Here is a 26,934-nt window from a genome sequence, read left to right as displayed (position 1 = left end):
TTCTCATAATCATCATAAAGTGTACATAGTACACTTTTTGCACTAAGACATGCATGGCAACACAGGGACCGTCTCTTCTTCAAAAAGAAGCTCAAAATTAGCCAGCGTCTTCCACGCCGACCGACGGTCAATCCTTGTGGGCCCCACTCATCATCCATTTAGATGATCTGAACCGTTAAAGTGTCTCAGGAGGCGGCCAAGACCAACGCCTAGGTTTCCTTTTTCCACCATGTAAGCGTACGCATGTTCCCAACCGTCAATCACAGAATGGACGGGGGAATAGAAAACGACATGGGCCACACCGATTCTAATAAAAGACTAGCCATTTCCAATTGATTTTTCAAGTAGATTTCAATGATCGGTGTGGATTTTTTAACTGACATCAATCGTGGGTCCATTGAACATCACAGCGCTAAAACGCGCAGGCTCTGTTGCGAAACAGAGCCTGCGGGCGAATCCTGTGGGCCACCATCACGGTCCATATGATCAATCAGGACCGTCTATTAGATTCTTACAGCCCATGTTACCATCATCTAGGTGACGAAATTTTAAGAGGCAGCAGAGATATGTTTTTAACCGTGTAAATGCAAGATGGATGGCGGAATGAAGATCTCATGGGCCATCACGATTTGGATCCAAAGCCGAGCAAGTCTGGGTAGTTCTTCGTCCTGAAGCCAATGGATGGAGTAGATCTCTTCTTTGGCGTCAAGAATAGGTTTTACCAAGAATAAACGTAAGATTGATTTCCGCACAGTTCTGGAGTCCGGTTCTATTGCGGACGAGCTGCCAGTACTTCTTTTCACCAACTTTCCTATGATTATAAAGGAGAGGAGATCAGCGTGTGGAGGAAAAAACGGAAGAAAAGAAGAAAAAGAAAAAATGGAAGAAAAGAAGAAAAAGCTGAGGAGAAGCTGGAACGGAGAGAGAGAGTGAAGCAGCCTGGTTTTTCTTCTTCTTTTCCTTTATATTTCTTTTATTTTTTAAGATTTAGCCCATTCATGTGTGGCTAAACCTCTTAGCTAGGGCTAAGAGGTGAAGCCTGTAGCGAGATGGGAGATACTATGTCATGCTTTTAATTTCTGAACTGAATCTGATTTTAGTTGATTATTAAAGGAAGGTTTTCTTAGTCTTTAATGGTCTGTTGTGACTGAAATTACAATGGATTTGCAATGACTTTGAATATTTCTTCTCCCTTTTGATGTTTATGACGTCAGGAAGCCCTGTTATTCACCATCATCTCCTGGGCATGGTTGGATGATGGTACCCTTTCTAACTTTCATGCACTATTGACTGGTTGGTAATTAGTTTAATCCTTTGTTTGCTTTGTCTCCTGGGCATGGTTAGATGATGGAATCCATTCTAATTCATATACTTTTCATCTTGTGAAGACTAGATCAAGTAAGTTCAGTTTGATTTCCATGATGCAGGCATAAGAGCTCCCTGATCCCTACAAGTGGATCCTCTGAATCCCTAGTTTCCTTCCTCTGAATTCCTTAAGTTTAGATTAATCTCTCACCATTATTCATCAATTTACATTGGATTTAGATTGCATCTTAGGCTAGTTCTATTTCTACCTAGTTTCAGGAAACGTACAAGTTTCAGTCCCTGTGGATTCGACCTCGGTCTTACCGAGTTTATTACTACATCACAACCCTATACTTGGGGAGTGAATAAGTTTTTGGCGCCGTTGCCGGGGACTGACGGTTGCGATTTTCTGAAATTAATTAGGTTTAGAATTAATTTAAGATTAGAATTTGACTAACTTTAGTTGTAGACTTTTATGTGATTTCTAGAATTAACTTGTTTTCCTGTTTTATAGGATCCTGACATAAGTTTCTAAATTGGTAATTCCTTCCTAATCTCTCTACTTTTTCTACTTCTTAGAATTAGGGTTTAATTTGTGAAAATTTTTAATTCTAGTATTCTTCTATTTTTAGGAAGTAGTTTATTTTTAGAAACTTTCCTCTTTTGTTACTTTCTAATTTTAACTCTTTTAGAATCTAATTTTGTTTCCTAATTTATTTTTAGAATTTTTGTTTAGAAACTAACCTTCCTATTTTGTAGGCCTTTAAGATAGAAATTTCTAATTCGGTAAGCCCATTCTCTACTTTCTATTTTTCAGTTCTCTTTTAGTAATTTACTTTCTAGTTTAGGACTTTTCTAATTTATTTTAGAAATTTCCACTTTCTTTTAGGAATTCCTTCTTTTAGAAATCAGTTTACTGCTATCTTTCCTTTAAAGGATTGTTCTTCTCTTTTTAGAATCTGACTTGTTTGTTTTCTTTTGCAGGTCCTTAACTTAGGGGCTTCAATTTGGTAGTTTCTTTCCAACTCTCCCTCTTTTTCTTTTTTTTTGTCCTTTCTTAGGATTAGGCTTTGAATTTGATTGAGGGCTGCAAGTGTTTCATGCCCAAGTGGGCCCGTGACAACACTCGACGTCTCTTGACTGAAAGAGGATTGGTTGAGGGGTTGACTATCCATCGCAGGACTAGACACCGCTCGAAATCCCCTGAGTTAACTGAAGTTATGGCTGAAGACCAACCTCCTCTACTTCCACCCAGGATAGAGGATACCCAAGATGAGAACGAGGTGCATCAGGCACCCCCGCCTCGTACTTTACGAAATTATCTACAACCGGCGGGAGTGAGTATGCCCTCATGCATGATTTTCCCTGAAAACACAGGACAAATGGACATCAAGCCGGGAATTATCCAACTCCTTCCCAAATTTCATGAACTTGAATCAGAGAGTCCATATGTACATTTGAAAGAGTTCGATGAGATTATAGCTACATTATGTTTTCCTAATGTATCTGAGGATACAATTAGGCTGAAACTCTTTCCTTTTTCCTTAAAAGAGAAAGCTAAGACGTGGTTACATTCACTGCGTCCTAGATCCATTGGCACATGGACGACATGCAGAGGGAATTCATAAAAAAATTCTTCTCACATCATAAAACGATTACCCTTAGAAAAGCAATCATGAACTTTGCCCAAAAGAAAGATGAAACATTCTTCCAATGTTGGGAAAGGTTCAAAGATTTGGTCAGTTCATGCCCACAACACGGATTTGAAACGTGGCGCATTACAAATTTTTCCTATGATGGACTGACATCTTCCATGCGCCAAATGGTCGAGACAATGTGTAATGGAGAGTTCGTTAATAAAGATGTCGACGAGGTATGGGACTACCTCGACAGTTTGGCTGAAAAAACACAATCTTGGGACTATTACCCAAAATCAAACACCACGTCTAGGCCAACTCAATTAAAGGAGAAAGGTGGATTATATCTCTTGAAAGAAGAGGATAATCTCAAGTGTAAAGTGACTACGCTCATAAGAAAAGTTGAGGCCATGGAAGGAAAGAAGGATAAGGTTAATGAAATTGTTTGCAGCATCTGTGATTGCAACATTCATACAACTAAAAATTGTCCTACAATACCCGCCTTTCGAGGAGTGTTGAATGAACAAGCTAATGCCGTAAACAACTATCAAAGACCTTTTACTAGACCTAACTCCAATACATACAATCCTGGCTGGAAAAATCATCCAAACTTAAGTTGGAGGAATGGACAAACGGCTACTCCTCTAGGTTTCTTCAATCAAAATCCAAATCAAGTGAAACCTCAAGAGGAACCGGTTCAAAATTCCATATAAGAGCTGGCTCAAGCAATGCGGGGAATTACAGATTTTATGCAAAAGATAGATTCTCGTATGACGGTTATAGAAAAGGAGATGCTTCCTGCACAACCTCTCCCTAATCCTAAACCGCAGTATGGGGCACGCTAAATCCATCACCACTCTTAGGAGTGGAAAGATCATTGATAAAACTCTTCCAGTTAGGCCCGAAAAGCCTCAAGAACCAGAAGAGGACAACAATGATGGATCCAGTGATGCCCCACAAAAATTAGAACCGGAACTTCTAGAGAAGCCAGTTGCTCCGTTCCCCCAACGGTTGGTTTCACCAAAACCTCTCTCTAACTCTCAGGATATTTTAGAGGTGTTAAAACAAATGAAAGTCAACATTCCTCTACTTGATGTCGTGAAACAGATTCCTTCATATGCCAAATTTCTGAAAGACTTATGCACGACCAAAAGACGGCAAAGTATTCAAAAGAAAATTTTCTTGACTGAGAAAGTGAGTGCCATCCTAAAGCAAGACGTGCCACAGAAATTCAAAGATCCCGGTAGCCCAACCATATCATGTGTAATCGGGAACCATCGAATTGATCACGCACTTCTTGACTTAGGAGCGAGCGTCAATCTGTTTCCCTACTCGGTATACAAACAGTTAGGTTTGGGTAAATTAAAACCCACCCTAACCACACTACAACTTGCTGATCGCTCTGTTCGTGTACCAAGAGGGACAATCGAGGATGTGTTGGTCTAATTTGTTAGATTTTACTACCCTGTAGATTTTATCATCCTGGACACCGAACCCATCAATAACATAAGCACTCAGATCCCCGTCATTCTTGGCCGCCCATTCCTTGCCACTTCAAATGCAATTATCAATTGCAGGAATGGTGTCATGACTATGTCTTTTGGGAATATGACATTGGAGTTAAACATCTTTTTCACTAATGGTAGAAACTTAGAGGAAGATGACGATTTCCACGACATTAACATGATTGACTCTTTCGTGGAAGATACGAAACCTCTAACCTTATCCTCCGACCATCTAGAGACGTGCCTGGCCCACTCCCATGATTTTGATGATGACATGATTAGGGACACGTGCGCCTTGCTTGATACTGCACTGGTACTTGAAGTTAACCGGTGGAGGCCACAATTTGAAGAATTGTCACAAACCGATGTAGTGCCTCTACCGTCTAACCTCAAGCTGCCGAAGCTTGACCTAAAACCTTTGCCCTCTGATTTGAAATATGCCTATTTAGGTCAAGATGAGACGTACCCGGTGGTAATCTCTGCCCGCCTAGAGAAAGAACAGGAGAGTATGCTCATATCTACTCTCATTGAGCATAAAGGAGCCCTGGGATGGACGATAGCGGACCTCAAGGGAATCGATCCCTCGATTTGTACTCACCGCATATATCTTGAGGATAATGCAAAAACTGCTCGGCAACCACAACATAGACTAAATCCAAACATGAAGGAAGTGGTTAAGGCCGAGGTTCTTAAACTATTAGACATGGGTATCATATACCCTATATTCGATAGTCAATGGGTGAGTCCAACTCAAGTGGTCCCTAAGAAGTCCGGAATCACCATCGTGGCCAATGCTAATAATGAACTCATGCCAACTAGAGTCACTACTGGTTGGAGAATGTGCATTGACTACAGGAAGTTGAATACCGTCACGAGGAAAGACCACTTTCCTTTACCATTTATTGATCAGATCCTGGAAAGGTTAGCTGGTTATTCCTATTACAGTTTCCTTGACGGGTATTCGGGCTACAACCAGATAGAGATAGCCCCTGAAGACTAGGAAAAGATCACATTTATATGTCCCTACGGCATCTTTGCCTATCGAAGGATGCCATTCGGACTATGTAATGCCCCTGCCACCTTTTAGCGATGTATGCTTAATATCTTTTCTGATATGGTGGGGCAATATCTAAAGGTCTTCATGGACGATTTCTCTGTTTACGGTCCATCTTTCAGCAAGTGCTTGGAAAGTCTTAAATGCGTGCTGAAAAGATGTGAAGAAAAGAACTTGGTACTTAATTGGGAGAAGTGTCATTTCATGGTTCAGAAGGGAATTGTCCTTGGGCATATCATCTCGTCCAAGGGAATCGAGGTATATAAGGTAAAAATCGATCTTATCTCTAACCTACCTCCACCCAAGAACATCAGAGACGTGCGATCTTTCTTAGGACACGCAGGATTTTATAGGCGATTCATAAAAGACTTTAGTCTCCTTTCTCATCCTTTATGTAATCTTCTTCAAAAGGATGCTCTATACGAGTGGACTGAGCAATGCCAGGAAGCTTTCACCAAGCTTAAGGGCACGTTAACCACTGCACCTATCATGCAGCCACCCGACTGGAGCCTTCCTTTTGAGCTTATGTGCGACGCTTTTGATTATGCTCTTGGGGCGGTCCTAGGCCAGAGAAAAGATAAGAGGCCCTACGTCATTCATTACGCAAGTAGAACTTTAAATTCTGCCCAGGTGAACTACTCGACTACGGAAAAGGAACTCTTAGCTGTAGTGTTCGCCTTGGACAAATTTAGGTCCTACTTGATCAGATCCAAGATCATTATTTACACAGATCATGCGGCACTTAAGTATCTTCTTTCTAAGAATGATTCTAAGCCCCGTTTGATACGATGGATCCTTCTACTCCAAGAATTTGATTTAGAAATTAAAGATAAAAAAAGAGTAGAGAACGTAGTGGCCGATCACCTTTCTCGCCTTAATACCTCTGATTCCCTTGAGGCGACCCATATCAATGATATGTTCCCTGATGAACAACTGTTTAGAGTCTCCCATTCTCCTTGGTTCGCTGATATTGCTAATTATCTTGCCATAGGTTCCATACTGACATAGTGGACTGCGCAAGATAAGAAGAAATTCTTCACCAAGGTGCGCAACTTTTTCTGGGATGATCCATATTTATTTAAATATTACCCAGACCAAATCCTAAGGAGATGTGTACCAGACGATGAGCATCAGAGCGTCATCTCCTTCTGTCACTCACAGGCCTGTGGTGGTCATTTTTCTGCTAAAATGACCACGGCCAAGATTCTGCAGTGTGGCTTTTACTGGCCCACTATGTTTAGGGACACTCATGAGTTTTGCAAAGCTTGTGAGCGTTGTCAGAAATTGGGAGCATTGTCCTGTCAAAATATGATGCCTTTGAATCCCATCCTTATCATTGAAGCATTTGATTGCTGGGGCATCAATTTCATGGGACCATTCCCCCAATCGTTTGGAAATCTGTATATTTTGCTCGCCGTGGATTATGTCACTAAATGGGTCGAAGCAATTCCGTGTCGAACTAATGACCATCGCACGGTCATTAAATTCCTAAAAGAAAACATCCTTTCTCGATTGGGAACGCCTCGAGCCATCATTAGTGATGGGGGCTCACACTTTTATAATAGACCATTCGAGAGCTTAATGAAGAAATACGGTATCTCTCATAAGGTAAGCACCCCGTACCACCCGCAGACAAGTGGGCAAGTTGAGATTTCTAATAGGAAAATTAAACACATTTTGGAAAAAACGGTTAACCCTGATCGTAAGGATTGGTCAATCCGATTGACTGATGCCTTATAGGCATACCGTACTGCCTTTAAAACCCCTATTGGAATGTCTCCCTTTAGACTTGTCTATGGGAAAGCTTGTCACTTGCCTGTAGAGATGGAACATAAAGTGTACTGGGCGATCAAAAATCTTAATTTCAATCTGGACAACGCTGGCTCGCTACGCAAACTTCAATTGAATGAACTTGAGGAAATCCGGAGTGATGCGTACGATAATTCAAGAATTTACAAGGACAAGATGAAAGCATTTCATGACCAACACATTTTGCGAAAATCATTCACGCCTGGTCAGAAGGTCCTTTTGTACAATTCTCAATTGCATCTCTTTCCGGGTAAGCTTCGATCCCGTTGGACCGGCCCTTACATTGTTGTTACTGTTTTTCCTCATGGGGCCGTTGAGATAAGAGATCCCGACAATGGCAAGGAGTTTAAAGTCAATGGACATCGATTGAAACCATTTGTCAAGAAATTTGATTTAGAGGACATGTCCATGTCCTTGACTGCTCCTGTTTACCAGGATTGATCTCCTAGTCTGATGGAGGTACAGGTAAGTTTATCGCTTTCATAGGACTAGGATAGTTGCTTTATTTGTCTGGCTGAAGACGGTAAACTTAGCGCTCCAGGGAGGCAACCCAGCTCTTCATTTCATTTTGTTTATATCATTAGTTAGTTCAATGTTTGTGGGTAACATTACTGCAAACCCTCACGAGACTGCAACTCGTCCACTAAGGGGCAACCTAGGGGTTTAAAGGCTTGTTGCATACGCTAAATGTAATCGAGAGCACCTACGAAAGTGGTATAGGTAGGATTTTATTTTTGTTATTTTATTTTACTTCTGTTGGTTTTTCTTTTGTGCTGACCCGCTCTTACGTAGATATCTTTGGAAAGCCTCTTGATTCTTTCATCCAGGTAATATCTTTCCATCACTCCTCTTATATTTTCGTTGTCCCATGTGCATTGCATGCTTATTTCTTTTACATTGAGGACAATGTAGATTTTAGGTTGGGGGTGGGAGATTAGGATTCCTAATCAGCGTTTTCTTAGTCTTGAGCAAAAATTGTGAAAATTTTTAAATTTTTTTTAGACTTTCTTGTGAATTCGAAGGGATTTTGACAGCCATCTAGGGCACTTGGAATTTCAAGATACATGATGTTGGAAATTTAAGACGCTTGGATTCAGTATCTATTGGATTGCATAATTAAGTTTGAATTGTTAATCCAGAATTAGAAGTTGTACACTTTAATTGAGTTATGATCTCACATGTCACATCTCGCTTTCAGTTTGATATTGAAGGATGTACTTGGTACTCACTAAGCATGAATGAACCGGCCTGAGAAAATTGAAAGGATTGGGTGAATAATCTTCACCATGGGTTTGCTCCCTATAGGTGAAGATTTGATTCCTCCCCTTGGCGGTATTTTAATGAGAAAAAAAAATATCAAAGGTCGATTAATGAAAAGATGATCCGTGAGGAAAGTTTTAGTTATTATGAACTATCTTAGTGTTTACCGATAATATCATGAAATTAAGAAGTGAACCTTAATGATAAGCCGAGGTTACACGATACACCCATGGAACTCAATATTTAGAATCGTTCTAATTAATGGATTAATATTTGGGCTTGATTATGAAGTTTACCGTGAGCTTGATTTCAGGAGAAAGTAATGCCAACATTCATGAATCTTAGAATTCGAGTATCTGAATTGTTTTTCATAAATCTCTTGAGTTTGTAGAAATTGTCCTGTAATTCTCAATTTATTTTTCGCATACCTTGCTCGGGACTAGCAAGATGCTGGTTGGGGGTTGTGTTGAGGGTCGAATATTGCATATCAGACCCAGTTATTGCCTGGATTTATAAACATGGTACCGTTGAATAGCCCATTTTAATCATGTTTGTGTTGCAAGGTGGAATTGCGAGCTGAGACTGGATCGGGATGCTAAAAGCACAGATTTAACGTTCAGAATGTACCAAGGCAAGGGACGGACTCCAGGGGACCAAGATCAACAGAATTACATGCCAGGGACCCTCGAAAATTGAAAAACTGAAGCTCAAGCGGCCTGAAAGTCAGCCAGAATGCAAGATCACTGGGTTTCCATCATCTGTTTGGCTCGAAACTTTATACTTGGCTCGAGGACCAAAAACTAACCGTACACGTCAAATTTCAGCCATTGGATCCTCGTGAAAGTTGCTGAACTAACAAATCAGTCCATAAAACCCTGATTTGGGGCCCACCCGCTGTCTGGATACTCTTTAACTTCGGCCCCCACGGGTCAAATGAAATGGGGAACAAGATGGATGGTGTGGATTTCTCATAATCATCATAAAGTGTACATAGTACACTTTTTGCACTAAGACGTGCATGACAACACAGGGACCGTCTCTTCTTCAAAAAGAAACTCAAAATTAGCCAGCGTCTTCCACGCCGACCGACGGTTGATCCTTGTGGGCCCCACTCATCATCCGTTTAGATGATCTGAACCGTTAAAGTGTCTCAGGAGGCGGCCAAGACCAACGCCTAGGTTTCCTTTTTCCACCATGCAAGCGTACGCATGTTCCCAACCGTCAATCGCAGAATGGACGGGGGAATAGAAAACGACGTGGGCCACACCGATTCTAATAAAAAACTAGCCATTTCCAATTGGTTTTTCAAGTAGATTTCAATGATCGGTGTGGATTTTTTAACTGACATCAATCGTGGGTCCACTGAACATCACAGCGCTAAAACGCGCAACAGAGCCTGCGGGCGAATCCTGTGGGCCACCATCACGGTCCATATGATGAATCTGGACCGTCTATTAGATTCCTACGGCCCATGTTACCATCGTCTAGGTGACGAAATTTTAAGAGGCAGCAGAGATATGTTTTTAACCGTGTAAATGCAAGATGGACGGCGGAATGAAGATCTCATGGGCCATCACGGTTTGGATCCAAAGTCGAGCAAGTCTGGGTAGTTCTTCGTCCTGAAGCCAATGGACGGAGTAGATCTCTTCTTTGGCGTCAAGAATAGGTTTTACCAAGAATAAACGTAAGATTGATTTCCGCACAGTCCTGCGTATTCTGGAGTCTGGTTCTGTTGCGGACGAGCTGCCAGTACTTCTTTTCACCAACTTTCCTACGATTATAAAGGAGAGGAGATCAGTGTGTGGAGGAAAAAATGGAAGAAAAGAAGAAAAAGAAAAAACGGAAGAAAAGAAGAAAAAGCTGAGGAGAAGCTGGAACGGAGAGAGAGAGTGAAGCAGCCTGGTTTTTCTTCTTCTTTTCCTTTATATTTCTTTTATTTTTTTAAGATTTAGCCCATTCATGTGTGGCTAAACCTCTTAGCTAGGGCTAAGAGGTGAAGCCTGTAGCGAGATGGGAGATACTATGTCATGCTTTTAATTTCTGAACTGAATCTGATTTTAGTTGATTATTAAAGGAAGGTTTTCTTAGTCTTTAATGGTCTGTTGTGACTGAAATTACAATGGGTTTGCAATGACTTTGAATATTTCTTCTCCCTTTTGATGTTTATGACGTCAGGAAGCCCTGTTGTTCACCATCGTCTCCTGGGCATGGTTGGATGATGGTACCCTTTCTAACTTTCATGCACTATTGACTGGTTGGTAATTAGTTTAATCCTTTGTTTGCTTTGTCTCCTGGGCATGGTTAGATGATGGAATCCATTCTAATTCATATACTTTTCATCTTGTGAAGACTAGATCAAGTAAGTTCAGTTTGATTTCCATGATGCAGGCATAAGAGCTCCCTGATCCCTACAAGTGGATCCTCTGAATCCCTAGTTTCCTTCCTCTGAATTCCTTAAGTTTAGATTAATCTCTCACCATTATTCATCAATTTACATTGGATTTAGATTGCATCTTAGGCTATTTCTATTTCTACCTAGTTTTAGGAAATGTACAAGTTTCAGTCCCTGTGGATTCGACCTCGGTCGTACCGAGTTTATTACTACATCACAACCCTATACTTGGGGAGTGAACAGATCTTACAAGTGGATCCTTGGAAACCCTAGTTCCCACCTTTAATTTCTTAAGTTTTTAATTAAATCCCTCACAATTATTCCCTTTCATTTTCAATTTAGATTCACATATTCTTTTAGTTCTATTTCTAGTTGCTTTCAGAATACATACGAGATTAGTCCCTGTGGATTCGACCTCGGTCTCACCGAGATTATTACTACATCGCGACCCTACACTTGGGGATGTGAACAAGTTTTTGGTGTCGTTGCCGGGGACTAACGGTTGTATTTTTCTGAGATTAACTAGTTTTGGAATTTGGTTAAGATTAGGATTTTTCTACTTTCTATTTTTAGGATTAGGATTTTTTCTGAATTATTTTAGAAACTAACTTTGCTTTTTATTTCTAGGTTTAGAAACTTTCCTTTTTCGTTTTTAGATCTACTTTCTAATTATCGAATAGAAACTTTCCTAATTTATTTTTAAAAACTAACTTTTTCTCTTTTTAGAAAGTTTCTTTTTATTTTTTATTTTTAGAAACTTTCCTTTTTCATTTTTAGAAACTAGGTTACTTTCTTATTTATTTATTTTTTTTATAGAAACTAATTCGCTTTCCTTTTTTTTTTTTGTAGAATCCTAACATAGAACATTTTAATTTGGTAACTTCTTTCTAATTCTCTCTCTTTCTATTTTTTTTTTTTAAAGGTTTATATTAGATTATGAAATTGAGGGCTGAGAGTGTTTCATGCCCAAGTGGGTCCGTGACAACACTCGACGTCTCTTGAGTGAAGGAGGATTAGTTGAGGGGTTATCTATCCATCACAGGATTAGACACCACTCGAGATCCACAAAGTTAATTGAAGTTATGGCTGATCAATCGGCCAATCAACCTTCAAATCCACCTCAACCGAGGGTTGAGGAAATTTAGGATGAGAATGAGGTGCGTCAAGCACCCCCACCTCGTATTTTACGCGATTATTTACAACCGGCAGGGGTGAGTACGCCTTCATGCTTGGTTTTTCCAGAAAATATGAGACATATAGACATCAAGCCAGGGGTGATCTAACTCCTTCCAAAATTCCATGGGCTTAAATATGAAAATCCATATTTACACTTGAAAGAATTCGATGAGATCATAGCCACTTTATATTTTCCTAATGTGTCTGATGACACAGTCAGACTGAAACTCTTTCTCTTTTCTTTGAAAGAGAAAGCTAAGATGTGGTTGCATTCGCTACATCCTCAATCTATTGGTAGATGAAACGATATGATAAGGGAGTTCATAAAGAAAAATTTTCCCACACCATAAAACGAACACCCTCAGAAAGTCAATCATGAACTTCACTCAAAAGGAAGATGAAACATTCTTCTAATGTTGGGAGCGGTTCAAGGATCTTGTTAGTTCATGCCCATAATACTGTTTTGAAATGTGGCGCATTACACACTTTTTCTATGATGGACTGACATCTTCCATGCGCCATTGGTCAAGACAATGTGCAATGGGGAATTCATGAATAAAAACGTTGATGATGTATGGGATTATTTGGACAGACTTGCTGAAAATGTATAATCATGGGACGTCTCCCCAAAATCGAGCACCACCTTTAGGCCCACTCAATCAAAGGAGAGGGACAGAATATACCTTCTGAAAGAGGATGATGATATCAATGCTAAAGTGGCTAATCTCATAAGGAAATTTAAAGCCATGAAACTAAAGAAGGATAAGGCTAAGGAAACTATTTACGGTATTTATGCTTATAACATTCACACAATTGAAAATTGCCCAATAATACTTGCATTTCAAGAGGTACTAAATGAACAACCGAATGCCGTAAATAATTACCAAAGGCCTTTCAATAGACCCATCTCCAATACATACAATCCTAGTTGGAGAAATCATCCAAATTTTAGTTGGAGGAATGAACAAACTGCTATTCCTCAAGGCTTCCCTAATCAAATTCCAAATCAAGAGAAACCTCAAGAAGAACCGTGGTTCAAAATTCCACACAAACTCAGGAGCTTAGTCAAGAAATACTAGAACTTACAAAATTTATGCAAAAGATAAATTCACGTGTTACGGATATCGAGAGGGGGATGCTTCCTGCTCAACCTTTCCCCAATCTTAAACCACAATACGAAATAAGTGATTTAAGCTCTTCAAATCAAATTGAGAAAGCTAAGTCTATTACCACTATTAGGAGTGGAAAGATAATTGACAAATCTATTCCGATAAGGGTTGAAAAGTCTAAGGATCCAGAAGTAGATGAAACTGATAGACCTAGCAACACTCCACAAGAGTTAGAACCGGAACTTCAAGGTAAGCTGATTTTACCATCCCCCAATGGTTAATCGCACCAAAACCTCTCCTTAACTCTCAGGACATCTAGAGGTGCTGAAACAAGTGAAGGTCAATATTCCTCTACTTGATGCCGTTAAACAAATACCTTCATATGTCAAATATATGAAAGACTTGTGTATGACCAAAAGACGACAAAATATTCAAAAGAAAATCTTTTTAATTGAAAAAGTGAGTACCATCCTAAAGCGAGATGTGTCACAGAAATATAAAGATCCTGGTAGCCTAACCATTGCTTGTGTAATCGGGAACTACCGAATTGAGCACGTACTTCTTGACTTAGGAGCGAGCGTAAATCTGATCCCATACTCAGTCTATGAGCAACTAGATCTAGGTGAATTAAAACTCATCTGGACCACATTACAACTTGTTAATCGCTCAATTCGTGTACCAAGAGGGATAATTGAGGATGTGTTGGTCTAGGTTAACAAATTCTACTACCCGGTAGATTTTATCATCCTGGATACTCAATCCATCATGGACATGAGCACTCAAATTCCATCCATTCTTGGTCGCTCATTCCTTGCCACATCAAATGCAATCATTAATTGCAGGAACAGAGTCATGAGTTTGTCTTTTGGAAATATGACATTGGAGTTGAATATTTTTTTTTTAATATAGGCAAACAGGTAGATGATGATGATGATATCCATGATGTTAACTTGATTGATTCTTTTGTGGAGGATAGAACTCTGATGACCTTGTCCTCTGACCCTTTAGAGACGTGCTTGGCCCACTCCCATGATTTGGACGATGATATTATTAGGGAGATGGGGACTATGTTTGATACTGTGCCGGTACTTGAAGTTAACTAGTGGTGGCCACAATTTGAAAAATTGCCCCAAACTGATGTAGTGCTTCTACCGTCTAACTTCAAGGCACCGAAGCTTGACCTAAAACTTTTGCCTTCTTATTTGAAATATGTATATTTAGGTCAAGATGAGACATACCCGATGGTGATTTCTTCCCACCTTAAGCAAAAATAAGAGAGTATGCTTATCTCTACTCTCATTGAGCACAAATGAGCCCTTAAATGGTCGATTGCAGATCTCAAGAGAATTGATCCTTTGATTTGTACTCACTACATTTACCTAGAAGATAATGCGAAGACCCCCCGGCAACCCCAACGTAAATTAAATTCAAACATGAAGGAAGTGGTTGAGGCCAAGGTTCGTAAGTAATTAGATGTGGGTATCATATACCCTATATTCGATAGCCAATGGGTGAGTCCAACTCAGGTGGTTCCTAAGAAATTCAAAATCACCATCGTAGTTAATGCGAACAATGAACTCGTGCTAACTAGAGTTACTACTGGTTGGAGAATGTGTATTGACTACAGGAAGTTGAATACCATCACTAGGAAGGACCACTTTCCTCTGTCATTCATTGATTAAATCTTGGAAAGGCTAGGTGGTCACTCGTACTATTGTTTCCTTGACGGGTATTCAGGTTACAACCAAATAGAGATAGCCCCTGAAGATCAGGAAAAGACTATATTCAAATGTCCCTTTGGCACCTTTGCTTACCGAAGGATGTCATTCGGACTGTGTAATGCCTTTTCAGCGATACATAATGAATATTTTTTCTAATATGGTGGGGTAATATTTAGAGGTCTTCATGGACGACTTCTATGTCTTTGGTCCATCCTTCAGCAATTGTTTGGGGAATCTTAAATGTGTGTTGAAGCGATGTGAGAAAAAGAATTTGGTACTGAATTGGGAGAAGTGTCATTTCATGGTTCATAAGGGAATTGTCCTTGGACATATCATCTCGTCCAAGGGAATTAGGTAGATAAGGCTAAGATTGATCTTATTTCTAACTTACCTCCACCCAAGAACATACGAGACGTGCGATCCTTCTTAGGTTCGATGACATAGAAGGTAGGTTCGATGACATGAAAGGTTACAGAGTCTGGATGAAGTTACAAAAGTACTGAAAAAGTACGTATAAAAGACACTTTCGATGACATCGAAGGTAGTTTGATGTTATCGAACGAATCGCGCGAAGTTACACAGAGTGCGTAAATTTGAGGTAGTTTCTAAATTTTTCCAAAGAGGTGCGAAAGGAGGTGTTGCACAACTATAAATAGGAGTCCCCAGGGCATCCCTGAGCATCTATCTAATCAATATAGGGTTTGAAGGAGCAAAGCATAAGGGCGGAGAGCCGTTGCCAAGCGTTTTTCTTCTTTCTTCCTAAGGTTTTCATGCTTTCTTCTACGGTTTTAGATCCAATCAGGTCTATAATTGGCTAAACCTCTTAGCTAGGGCTAAGAGGTGATAGCGTGCTTGGGATGTTAGCTTTGTTTTGATTTATGTTTTATTGAACTCTTTTGTATTCTAGTTTGATTATAAGGAATATTTTAGTTTTTAATGGTTTGTTGTGACAAATTACAATAGATCTGCAATTGCTTTAAATATCTTCTTTTCTTGAATTGAGATTGTGAAATTAGCAATTCCCGTTATTCACCATCATCCCTTGGGCATGATAGGATGATAGAATCCTTACTAACCTTCACAATTATCTTATCATTGGTTGTGGGATTGGTAAATCTTGTGGTTTGCCTTTTCTCCTGGGCATGGTTAGGTGATGGAATCGCTTCCAAATCCTCACAACTCTCATCCATTAATGATTAGATTCATGAGAAATTCAGAAATCTTACAAATCTCTTCTTACCAATTGGATAAGATAAGACTCTAATTCTAGTTGCGTCCTTAAATCAAGCGAGGTAGCATCTTGAGAACCTATAAGTGGATCATTGAAAACCCTCGTTCCCACCTTTAATTTCTTAAGTTTTTAATTAAATCCCTCACGATTATTCCCTTTTATTTCTAATTTAGATTCACATCTTCTTCTAGTTGCTTTCAGAATATACACGAGATTAGTCTCTGTGGATTCGACCTCGGTCTCACTGAGGTTATTACTACATCGCGACCCTACACTTGGGGTTGTGAACAACAACTACCCATCTTTAATGGTAAAAACTATGCATACTGGAAGGCTAGAATGATATGTTTTCTCCAAGCCTTAGATGATGATGTTTGGGAGATTGTCGAAAATGGTATACTGCACTAACAGAACAAATTTTTTTCGAGGATGACACAAAAATCACCAAACCCAAACCAAAGGCCAAATGGACCCAATATGACAAAGAGATGAGGATGTATGAAGCCAAAGCCATGAATGCAATCTATTGTGGAGTTTCACAAGAAGTATTTCATCAAATAAGTATGTGTGTAAACTCTAAGGCAGCATGAGAGTTATTAGAAACTACCCATGAAGGAACCAATACGGTAAAAATGTCAAGGCCTCAAATCCTTACATCTCAATTCGAACAAATAAAGATGAAAGAAGATGAGACATTCATGGAGTTTTTCACCAGATTAAATGGTATATGCAACTCCATGGGTAGACTTGGAGAGAGAATTCCGGTACCCAAGATATGTATAAAAATTCTAAGATCCCTACCGGAATGTTTTAACTCCAAGGTCACTACTATAGAAGAGTGTAGGAATATAGAAGAAATGAAAGAAGAAGAATTGGTAGGTTCCCTGCAAACCTTTGAATTATATTTCAAATCTTCTACAAAAACCAAAAACAATGCACTCAAAATTGCCAAAGACATGAACATAATAGAGGAGGATGAAAATAAAGATGAACATGTTGATAAGGAGGTAACTTTTTTAGCTCAATGGTTCAAAAAATTCTTCATAAAAAACCATGGGAGACCATAGAATAACAAAGGAGTTCAACTAGACCACAAACATCAAATAAGTAAAAATTTGGGACGTCCAAAGAAATCCAATGCTATAATTGCCAAAAGTATGGACATATATTCGCTGAGTGTCCATCCAAGAAATCAAAAGGAAAAGCTATGGCAACAACATGGGATGACTTAGATGAATCTAATTATGAAAACAGTGAATCCGGAAGTGAAAATGACCAAAAGTCATTTAAAATACTTATGACATCTACAACTATAGTCATTCCCAACCTAAAGAACAGAATAGAAGAAAAACATTTAATTATGAAGGATGAGAGCCAAATGTACAATCTATTGGCTCACATCACATTATCCCTTCAAGAATATTGAATAGCGACCCCAGTGGTCCTCGTGAGCTAAATCGTATATTTGAGGATCAGGCCTCCTATATAAGCATTAGAGTCAAACTAAAGGATTAAGCCTTATGATTGGTCTAATTGTTAAATCTGAGGATTCTGTACCTCTAAACATTTTTGGTGATTTTGTGCTAATTTTATCATGAACACAATGTCTATATTAGGAAAATCTATTATAGCAATTTTTGAGTTCCAGAGGTATTTCGGTACCACCGAACCTACCTTCGATATTACCGAAATTGAGCCACGTCAGGTTATTTAAATCCCTCACTGCCCATTCCTGTTTAGACTGTCACTTTTTTTTTTTTTAATTTCTTCTAAAATTCGGTTGAAGGATTGTGGAGCCAAAATCAACAAAATCTAATGTATCTCCTGGTGCTTTCTCTATACATCTCAAAAATAAGATCAACTGTCTTAGGTTTGTCTTCTCTTGATAGGTCTTTGTCATTCTACTTCATTTCTCCAAATGGAGTAATCACCATCTAGAGAAAACAGATCCAAGAGGAAGCATGACAGTGGAGATTCAACCAGAACCAGGCAAAACCCTGATTCTACCAATCCCATTGTAGATAGATTTTTGAAGAGAATGATTGTATGTGAAAGAAAAGAAAATGTGAAATGTCTTTAAAAAAATTTAAAGTTCAGGAAATTCTTTCACGACAAGGATGGCTTCAAGTTCTATCATTTAGAGGTCTAGTGAACGAAATCTTAATTAGATCATTCTTGTCTCATTGCACTCTATCTAAGGGTTTCGAAGCTGATGATGATGGTCGTATAATTAAAATCACTCTGTATTGCATTTCAACCTTTATAGGAATACCATTGAGCTCCAAACAACCCACTAAATTAAACCTACCCACTGAAGCAAAAAGAGCTATTTGGACAAAATTTTTGTGCAATGGGAAGAATGTCCCTTGGCATCATGGGAACGCACTACGGGTCACAAATATGTCAAATAATTATCGTATACTTCATTTGATTTGCATTTCCAACATCTATCCTAGATACGGAAATCATACTGAGCTTACACTGTTCATGGTGGAAACCCTATATCATGTTGGTAAAGGGGAACCATTATGTCTACCTACCTTGATATACGATGAAATAGTTTCAAGTTTTGAGTCTAACTTCACAGCAATACCTTTCGGTCATTTGCTGTGTAAGTTGGCCCATCAATGTGGATTTACGGTGCCTGAAGGAATGAGAATCCATATTATCCCCTGAAATCAATGAGAATAGTATCAGGAAAATGAATCTCTCTTATGTGAATGAAACTGATGTTCCAATATCGGAAGAAGAAGAGCTTTCGAGGAAGGAAGATGAAATGGTTAAAGAAGGCCTAGATACCCATTCACTAACCTCAGCTACTATAATTTCTACCCCTCAGAAGAATGCTCTCATACAACTTTTGGAGGATCGATCAAAACTTGGTGAGATGATGAAGTTAATGGAAGAACAGATTGCGGCACATCTGTCATGCCCTAAAGAAGATACTAATAGATCTTCTTGGATTAACTGTGTATCATGATTATTTTTGTTGTGTGTATCTTTTATTTTACAACTAGAGACTTATTTTGGTACATTGATATATCAATCATTCATAACTGATTTTCCAAGGAAAAAGTCTCCGTCTTTTTGTTTTATTGATTCATAGTTGGTACTTTATTTTGAAGATAAGATTATCTAAAGTTGCATATGCATAACTTAATTCTTACTGAAATATTTCATCTACTCTTCTTGGTATATCTGAAAAATATGAAACTTCATATGCAAACTGTTAAGATTTGTTAGCCCTTCCATTAATATTTTCAATATGTGATTACAGCACAACAATGGTTAAAGAAAAAGGCAAGGCTCCTGCAAAAGCAGAACACTCCAGTAGACTAACTAACATTTGTTGCTCTCCTTATTCCAACCCTATTGAAATGGCTATGTTCTTTGATAGACTGATCAGATCCCTACTCATCGAACCATATGGGATTGATCTCTACTTAGGATCAATTGGGTGGGACAACCTACTGTACTTTGGAGGAGAGGTTCAATATGACCTCTTTTCACACCCCAAGTATAGGGTTGCAATGTAGTAATAATCTTGGTAAGACCGAGGTCGAATCCACAGGGACTAAACCTTGTACGTATTCTAAAAGTAACTAGAACTAGAACTAAAATAAGATGTAATCTAAATCAGGAAAATTAAACAGAATAATGATGAATTACTTCAACTAAGACTTGTAAAATTCAAAGGTGGGAAACTAGGGTGCCAAGGATCCACTTGTAGAGATCAGGGGGATCTATGCTTGATTTATAAACACAACTGGAATCAGAGTCCCATCTTCATCTAGTTGGAAGATATATCATTAAAATCAAATCTGAACTTCCATTGATCTAGTTTTCAAGAGATGAGAGGTATGAGACTTAGAATTGATTCCATCACAAAACCATGCCCATGAGACAAAGCAAATGATAGAATTTAGCCAATCCACAACTAATCTAAGAGAGTTATAAATGTTATGAAGGATTCCATCATCCAACCATGCCCATGAGACGATGGTGAACAACAGGGCTCCCACATTCATAATCCTTATAATGAACAGAATATGCTCAGAGCCATCGCAGATCCATTATAATTTAAGTCACAATAAACCATTAAAGACTAAAAACATTCCATATAATCAAACTATAATCAAAGAGGGTTCATAAACATCAATCAAAACCGTAGAAAACTCCCCATCATGCTACAAGCTTAACCTTTTAGCCGTAGCTAAGAGGTTTAGTCAGACATGATCAAGCTAAATCTCTTAAAGGAAAGCATAAAAGGAAAAAAAGGAAAAAAAACTGAGGGAGAAAAACTCCCTAGTTGGCAGCTCTCTCTCTCTCTCTCTCTCTCTCTCTCTCTCTCTCTCTCTCCCATATCTCCAAAGATGCCTCCACGGCTGCCCATCTCTTTGATAGCCCCATGTCCAAGGAATGATGATATCTCTCCCTCCCATGTTCTTCTCCTTTTATAGAGTTTAGAGGTCGATTAGAGTCGGAAGAACCAGCCCTGTTTCCGCTACGCAAGAGAACGCACCAACAACTGTGTTTGACCCGAGTTTACTTGGCTGTTCTTCCAAATCTCTCGAAATTGACTTCATGGACAGTGTTATGGCCACCTGTTGCAGCATGTGGATGGTATGAATCATAGATCCGGCCATGCCCTTGATCACAGAACGGCCCACAACAATCAATTTTTATGGACGCAGGGCCTGTGAAAACAAAGGACGATATGATGATCAGTGGGCCCCACAGTGATGTTTTAGGGGAAATCCACCCCGTCCATTAGATTCTTGGTGAAAAACCAGTTCGGAAGGAGTGGTTTTAGTATATTTTAGTGCGGCCCTCTTTATCAAATCTTTCCGCCATTCATCCTGCATTTTTCAGCGATTTATGTGTGTGCACGTGCATGGGACCAAGAGAAGTCCATGGGTATGGCCGGTCCCACGTCCTGGATAAAATGGACGGTCCAGATCATTCATATGGATCAATATGGTGGGCCATCTACATCATCCACAGCTCGGTTTCCTCCCGCAGGCGGGATTTCTGGTTTCTTTAAAAGAAAGGTCAGGTCAGTGCACGCTGACTGACTTGGTGAATGCGGTGCACGGCTGGTGCATGCACACTGTGCACATGCACACCCTTAAGTGGGCTCCATTGTGATGCGTGTGGGAAATCCGCTTCGTCCATTCGTTTTTCCACCTCATTTAAGGGTTTAAGACCAAAATTGAAGCATATCCAGATATCCGGTGGGCCGCAGATCAGCGATTTATGGGCTTATCTGTCCGTTAGGCCACTTTCACAAGGATTCAATAGCTGAAATTCGACATGTACGGTTAATTTGAGGTTCTTAGGCTAGATATAAAGTTTCGAGCCAAACAGATGGTGGGAACCCTGTGATATTCCATTTTGAAAGATTTTCAGGCCTCTTAAGCGTGAATTGCTTAATTTTCTCGGACTTCTGGCGTGTAATTTCTTCGATCTCCATCTCCTAAGATTCGTCCCTTGCCTTGGTGATTCTTGAGCATCAAATCCATGCTTTTAACACCATTTTTCAATTCAAGCTCTTAAATTCACTTTGCAACACAAACACTATTAAAATAGGACGTTGAACAGTATCATGTTCATAAAATCAGATAATAACTGGGGTCTAATATGCAATATTTGACCCTCAACAAACTCATTCATTAATTCCTAAATTCTTATCATCTCACTCATGATGATTCTCCATCCATCAGCGTCAACTTCATGAACCAAACCAAGGAGGTCACTCCTTTGATGTTGAGTCAACTATTGCACCTCAGATTAACACAAACTCTCCCAATTGATCGTTCTCTTAATCATCTCGGAGTTTGGGGTGATATCACTCGAGTACTATGTGATGGTGTCACAATTCCCTAGAACAAAAGAAACTTCTTCTCATCATCGCATTTGGACTCAACCACCAAAGTATTGCATAACATTCTAAGTACAAATGTGTACCGATGTGAACTCTCTGGAGATATGATCTCTCCATTTGTTCTAAACATTTTATATGACATCTTTCACAGGATTGAAATACGCCTACCGACCCTTATCTGGAAACAATTGATCCTAGTTATCAAGGATGTTCATTGTACTAGCCTTCCTTTTTCAAGTGTTATTTGCAAACTCTCAAAATTCCTTGGCCTACCATCTACGCACGATATGGTATATCTTGCTGTGTGCTTTACCAAGGAAATTCTAATTCAACTAAATGTGTTTGCAACTATATTTGAGGAGAATCAGGAATGCAGGAGCAGCGAAGAAGCTCAAGACACTCCCATGGCCACTGGCTGGGACTCTTGTCGCACCCCGGTACCTATACCAAGTCCATTATCTGTTAGCACTGGGTACCTCCTTCGCGAAAATCAATTCTCTAGGATTGAATTGCGTCTTAACGCTCTTCAACATATTGGGGAGCACATCATTGAATTGCTTCTAACTCGCTATTCTTATAACCCTCTGTATGAGGGTGGATCGTCCTGATGATCTTTTACTGTGTTATTGTTGAATCATAGTACATTTCTTTTTAAATAATTATGTCCTTAAGGGCTTGTTGGTTTTTTGGATGATGGTTTATTTTACCCAATCTTGGAGTAGTAGTTTTGATGAATTTATGGTATTATCGTTTCTACTCATATTAGATACTCTCTTTATGATTATCTTTTCTATTTAACATATAATTTGACTGCTTATGATGATATATTTCCTTGTTTGATTTATGATCTTTACGCTTATATCATTATATGATCTAACTTGTTTACCCTCTGGATTTGTATTTCTATGTTATTAGTTTATTTCTTGGTAAATCCTTTGCCAATAACTGACAAAAAGGGGGAGAAGAAACCTTCCCACCAAAACAATGTTTATTTTTGTAGAAATTGCTTTTTCCCTTGTTATAGGTTATTCTTGGTAGAGGGAGCAGCATGGCTTTGTATTATATGTCAAGTCTTGAGTTGTAAATTTTTATATTTGATATGTAATTCTTATTATTTTGGTATGTCATTGACAAGGGGAGAGATTGTAAGTGCACCCAACGTCGCATACTTGTTTATTAATCACGTGACTGGTTGTGTCTTGTAGTTAGATGAGTTCTTGGTAAATGAAGACCAGCGACATAACTTGATTAGAAGCATCAAAGCCATATTGAAGACAAATGACTGCTTTTACGATCTTAATCTTGCAAATAGATGATCTAAACCCAAATAGAAAAACTTACTTAGGTCATCTATTCAAAGCTAATTCCAAGTTCATAGTTTTTATCTTTTAGTCTTGGCTTTAGCAATTCCAAAGTTGGTGAATGATTCATTAGACAAAATAGAAAAATCTATTTACTGTTGGTAGGATGAAGGTGCCACCGAATAGCACCTTCGGTACCACCGAAGATTCCTTCGGTGTTACTGAAGGGAGTCAAAATAGTCCATTAAGCTCACAACGTTAATTTGGTGTCACCGACTAGATATTTCGGTGACACCGACTGCCATCGACAAACAAAGTTCTAAGCCACCGAAAAGGACTATTTTCAGTCAGCAACAAAGTTGGCTTTGGTAGCACCGCAAACTAGTCGGATAGGATACCGAAGTTGGCTTCGGTAGCACCGCAAACTAGCCATTTTTTATCCATTGAAACTTTTTATCTATAAAAGCGGCTTGAAAAACTAGCAAAATTAATGGAAATAAGCATCATAGAGTCTCTAGTGTATCCCAAGCTTATCCTAGCCCATTAAGACTCTATTCATAAGAGTTTCATGTTCTCTTTATTGTGATCTTTCACTCCTATGAGTATTCAAAACTCCCATTAATGAAGAACATGAACTCGTGCCTTCTCTAGAGTACAAAAGCCAAACCAATAGAAAAACCCTTTGCCTTTTGATACTCTAGAGCATCCATAGGGTGAATCTCTTCGAAAATCCATTTATTATCCTAGATAGGAGATTCAACCAACTCCCATTACCTTGGTCATCTTTATAGGTACATCTTATGTAAGGTTTTTAATTGTAAATCCAAACCAAATAGGTAAATCTAAGCTACGCGATCGGGGGAGCAACGGGAATCTAATTCAAGTACGAGAGTGCGAAGATCAAGCATCCCATGACGAGCTACAAAGGAGAACTCTATCTGACAAGTAAGTGTCATAGTTAATAGTTCAAAGTTTAGTTTCTTTTCTCGTGTAAGATTGAGGCTAAGAGTTTGCTATCGATAAACTCGTTTAGGTTCCTTGTGTGGGACCTTTGTCAGTGGGTCTAAACATAGGTGCCTTGCGTGGGACCTTGGCTGGTGGGCTTAAACATTAGTGCCCTGTGTGGGACCTTAGCCGGTGGGCCTAAACGATAGGTGCCTAGTATGAGACCTTAGCCGGTGGGCCTAAACATGGGTTCTTAATATAGGACCTTTGCTATTTCGGAGAGCATAAACTGGTGTCCTTAGTGTAAGATTGTAAAGGTTATTGGTGAACCTATTTTAAAACCATTGATAGTGAAATCCAGTGCACTCTAGGATTGAGTGTGGATGTCGGGAGTGGAGTAGGCATATAGCCGAACCACTATAAATGCTTGTGTTTGGAATTGTCATTTGTGCATCTGTTTAATCATGCTTATATATGCTTGAATGTTTTAACTTCTCATACATGATTGAATGAATGCTATGAATTGATAGAAAGCACATTCCACACACTAGCTCATAACACTATGCTAGTTGTTATATTTTACATATCTTTAATAGCCTTTGTGATTAGAACCTCTAACTGGCTTGGAAGCCGTTAGAGTTAAATTGCCTAACTTGCTTTAAATTGAATGATTATTTAAGTTAGGTAATCAGGACTTTAAATATGCAAAAATAGTTAAAAAGTCCTATTCGCCCCCTCTAGGATATTATCTCATATTCATTCTTTGGTATAAGCAGTATAAACCACAATTTCACACACCAGCGACCTGACACAACACAGAAAGTTGCTGTGGCCCATTATAAATGTATGTGTTACTGGGACAATGAAGCCTACTGTTGAAAATTTCTTGACAACCCAAGAAGCTTTGGATCAAGCTGATATTTGTATTTTCCCTTCATCCTTGTCTGTGAAACCCGGTGATCAGGTTGGATGGCAAAAAAAAAAAAAAAACCAATATGGTGGCCATTACGAAGGTTTCAACAGGACGTGGATTAGCTACCGAACCTGACAGTAGCGAGACTCCATGCTGAAGTGACATCACCACATTTTGTGGGCCCCAATATGATATATGTGTTGTATCCACATCGTCCATCCATTTGGAGAGATTATTTTAGAGCATGAGATAAAGAACTAGGCAGATCCAAAGCTTAAGTGAACCCCACCACATAAAACAGTGGGAATTGAACGACTACCCTTAAAAACTTTTTGAGCATTTTTTCGATCAAGCTAATATATATGTTTTTCCTTACTCCATGTCTGTGTTAACTTATAAAAAGGTTAGCTCTCAAATAAATATCATGACAAGCCATAGGAAGGTTTCAAAGGTGGGCGTCAGGTTTTGAACTTCCTTATTCTTTGGCTCATGCCCTAAAATGATATCTCTAATTAGATGGACGAGGTGGATACAACACATACATTATGGTGGGGCCCACAGAATGTGGTGACCTCACTTCAGTAACAAGTTCGCTAGTGTCAAGTTCAGCAACTAATCCACATCCCATGGGTGTCATTGTTTTCCATCACTCTCTATGGAGTGGTCTACTTGAGTTTTGAATCTCACTCATTTTTTAGTTCAATTCTAAAATGGTCTAATAAGCTATGGTGTGGTCTACTTGAGTTTTGAATCTGACTCATTTTTTAGTTCAATTCTAAAATGGTCTAATAAGCTATGGTGTGGTCTACTTGAGTTTTGAATCTGACTCATTTTTTAGTTCAATTCTAAAATGGTCTAATAAGATGAATGGACGGTGTGGATATAACACATACAACATATTAGGGCTACATCAATTTGTCATGTCAACACACCACAGAGGTAAATGGTACTGCGTGACACATCGCCCAGTCCGCATAAGAATCAAAGTTTAGATACTAACATACGGTTATATAAGCATTTCTTGGTGTACCACATATCACCGACCACAGTGGTGTGTGTGCACGGCATAAGAAGGCGAGCCCGTTAGGTCCTGGAGCCCCTTGATGTATTTATTACATGCACAAAGTGAATTCATTTAGCGAGATCATTTTAGAGAATTATACTGAAAATGAGTTATATCCAAAGCTCAAGTGGACCACACCACATATAATAGTGGAGAAAATGATTCCTACCATTAAAACATTCATAGGGCCTACCATAATGTTTATTTTCCATTCAATCTGTTTATAAGGTCGCACAAATATGAATGAAAAGAAAAAGAAAATATCAAATTGATCCAAAACTTCTGACCAACAAGGTTTCAATGGTAGACATTTAACCTCCCACTGCTTTGGAGTGTGGTCCACTTGATCTTAGGATCTATTTTTATTTTTGAGCTCAAGCATTACAACTAATCTCTCTAAATGCATGGATGGTTTGGATCTAACACATACCATGTGGGCACCACCAAGGTCGGTGGTGTGTGGTACACCAGCTAATATGCTTCCATTATAGCCGAAGAACTATATATTATTGTTGAATGGATGTCTTCAATCTATGCATAATTACGAGACATTGATCGATCGACAATGTTGTTTGATTGATCAAACTTCCACGGAATTAGATAGATTACTCACTGGACAGTTTTGGACC

At 39.0% G+C, this 26,934-nt stretch overlaps 1 non-coding gene across 1 annotated transcript; it reads right to left on the bottom strand.

Annotated features, from left to right (window-relative positions):
• Positions 1-2,962: 2,962 nt before the first annotated feature.
• On the bottom strand, positions 2,963-3,069 carry LOC131228290 (small nucleolar RNA R71). Its single transcript, XR_009162800.1, has one exon. It is a non-coding gene; the product is annotated as a small nucleolar RNA R71 (small nucleolar RNA).
• Positions 3,070-26,934: the final 23,865 nt, after the last annotated feature.

This window comes from Magnolia sinica, chromosome 15 (assembly GCF_029962835.1).
Source record: "Magnolia sinica isolate HGM2019 chromosome 15, MsV1, whole genome shotgun sequence".
In the NCBI taxonomy this organism is placed as follows: domain Eukaryota; kingdom Viridiplantae; phylum Streptophyta; class Magnoliopsida; order Magnoliales; family Magnoliaceae; genus Magnolia; species Magnolia sinica.
Note: the sequence above shows the minus strand (reverse complement) of the source record. Positions and strands in the feature narration are given on the sequence as shown.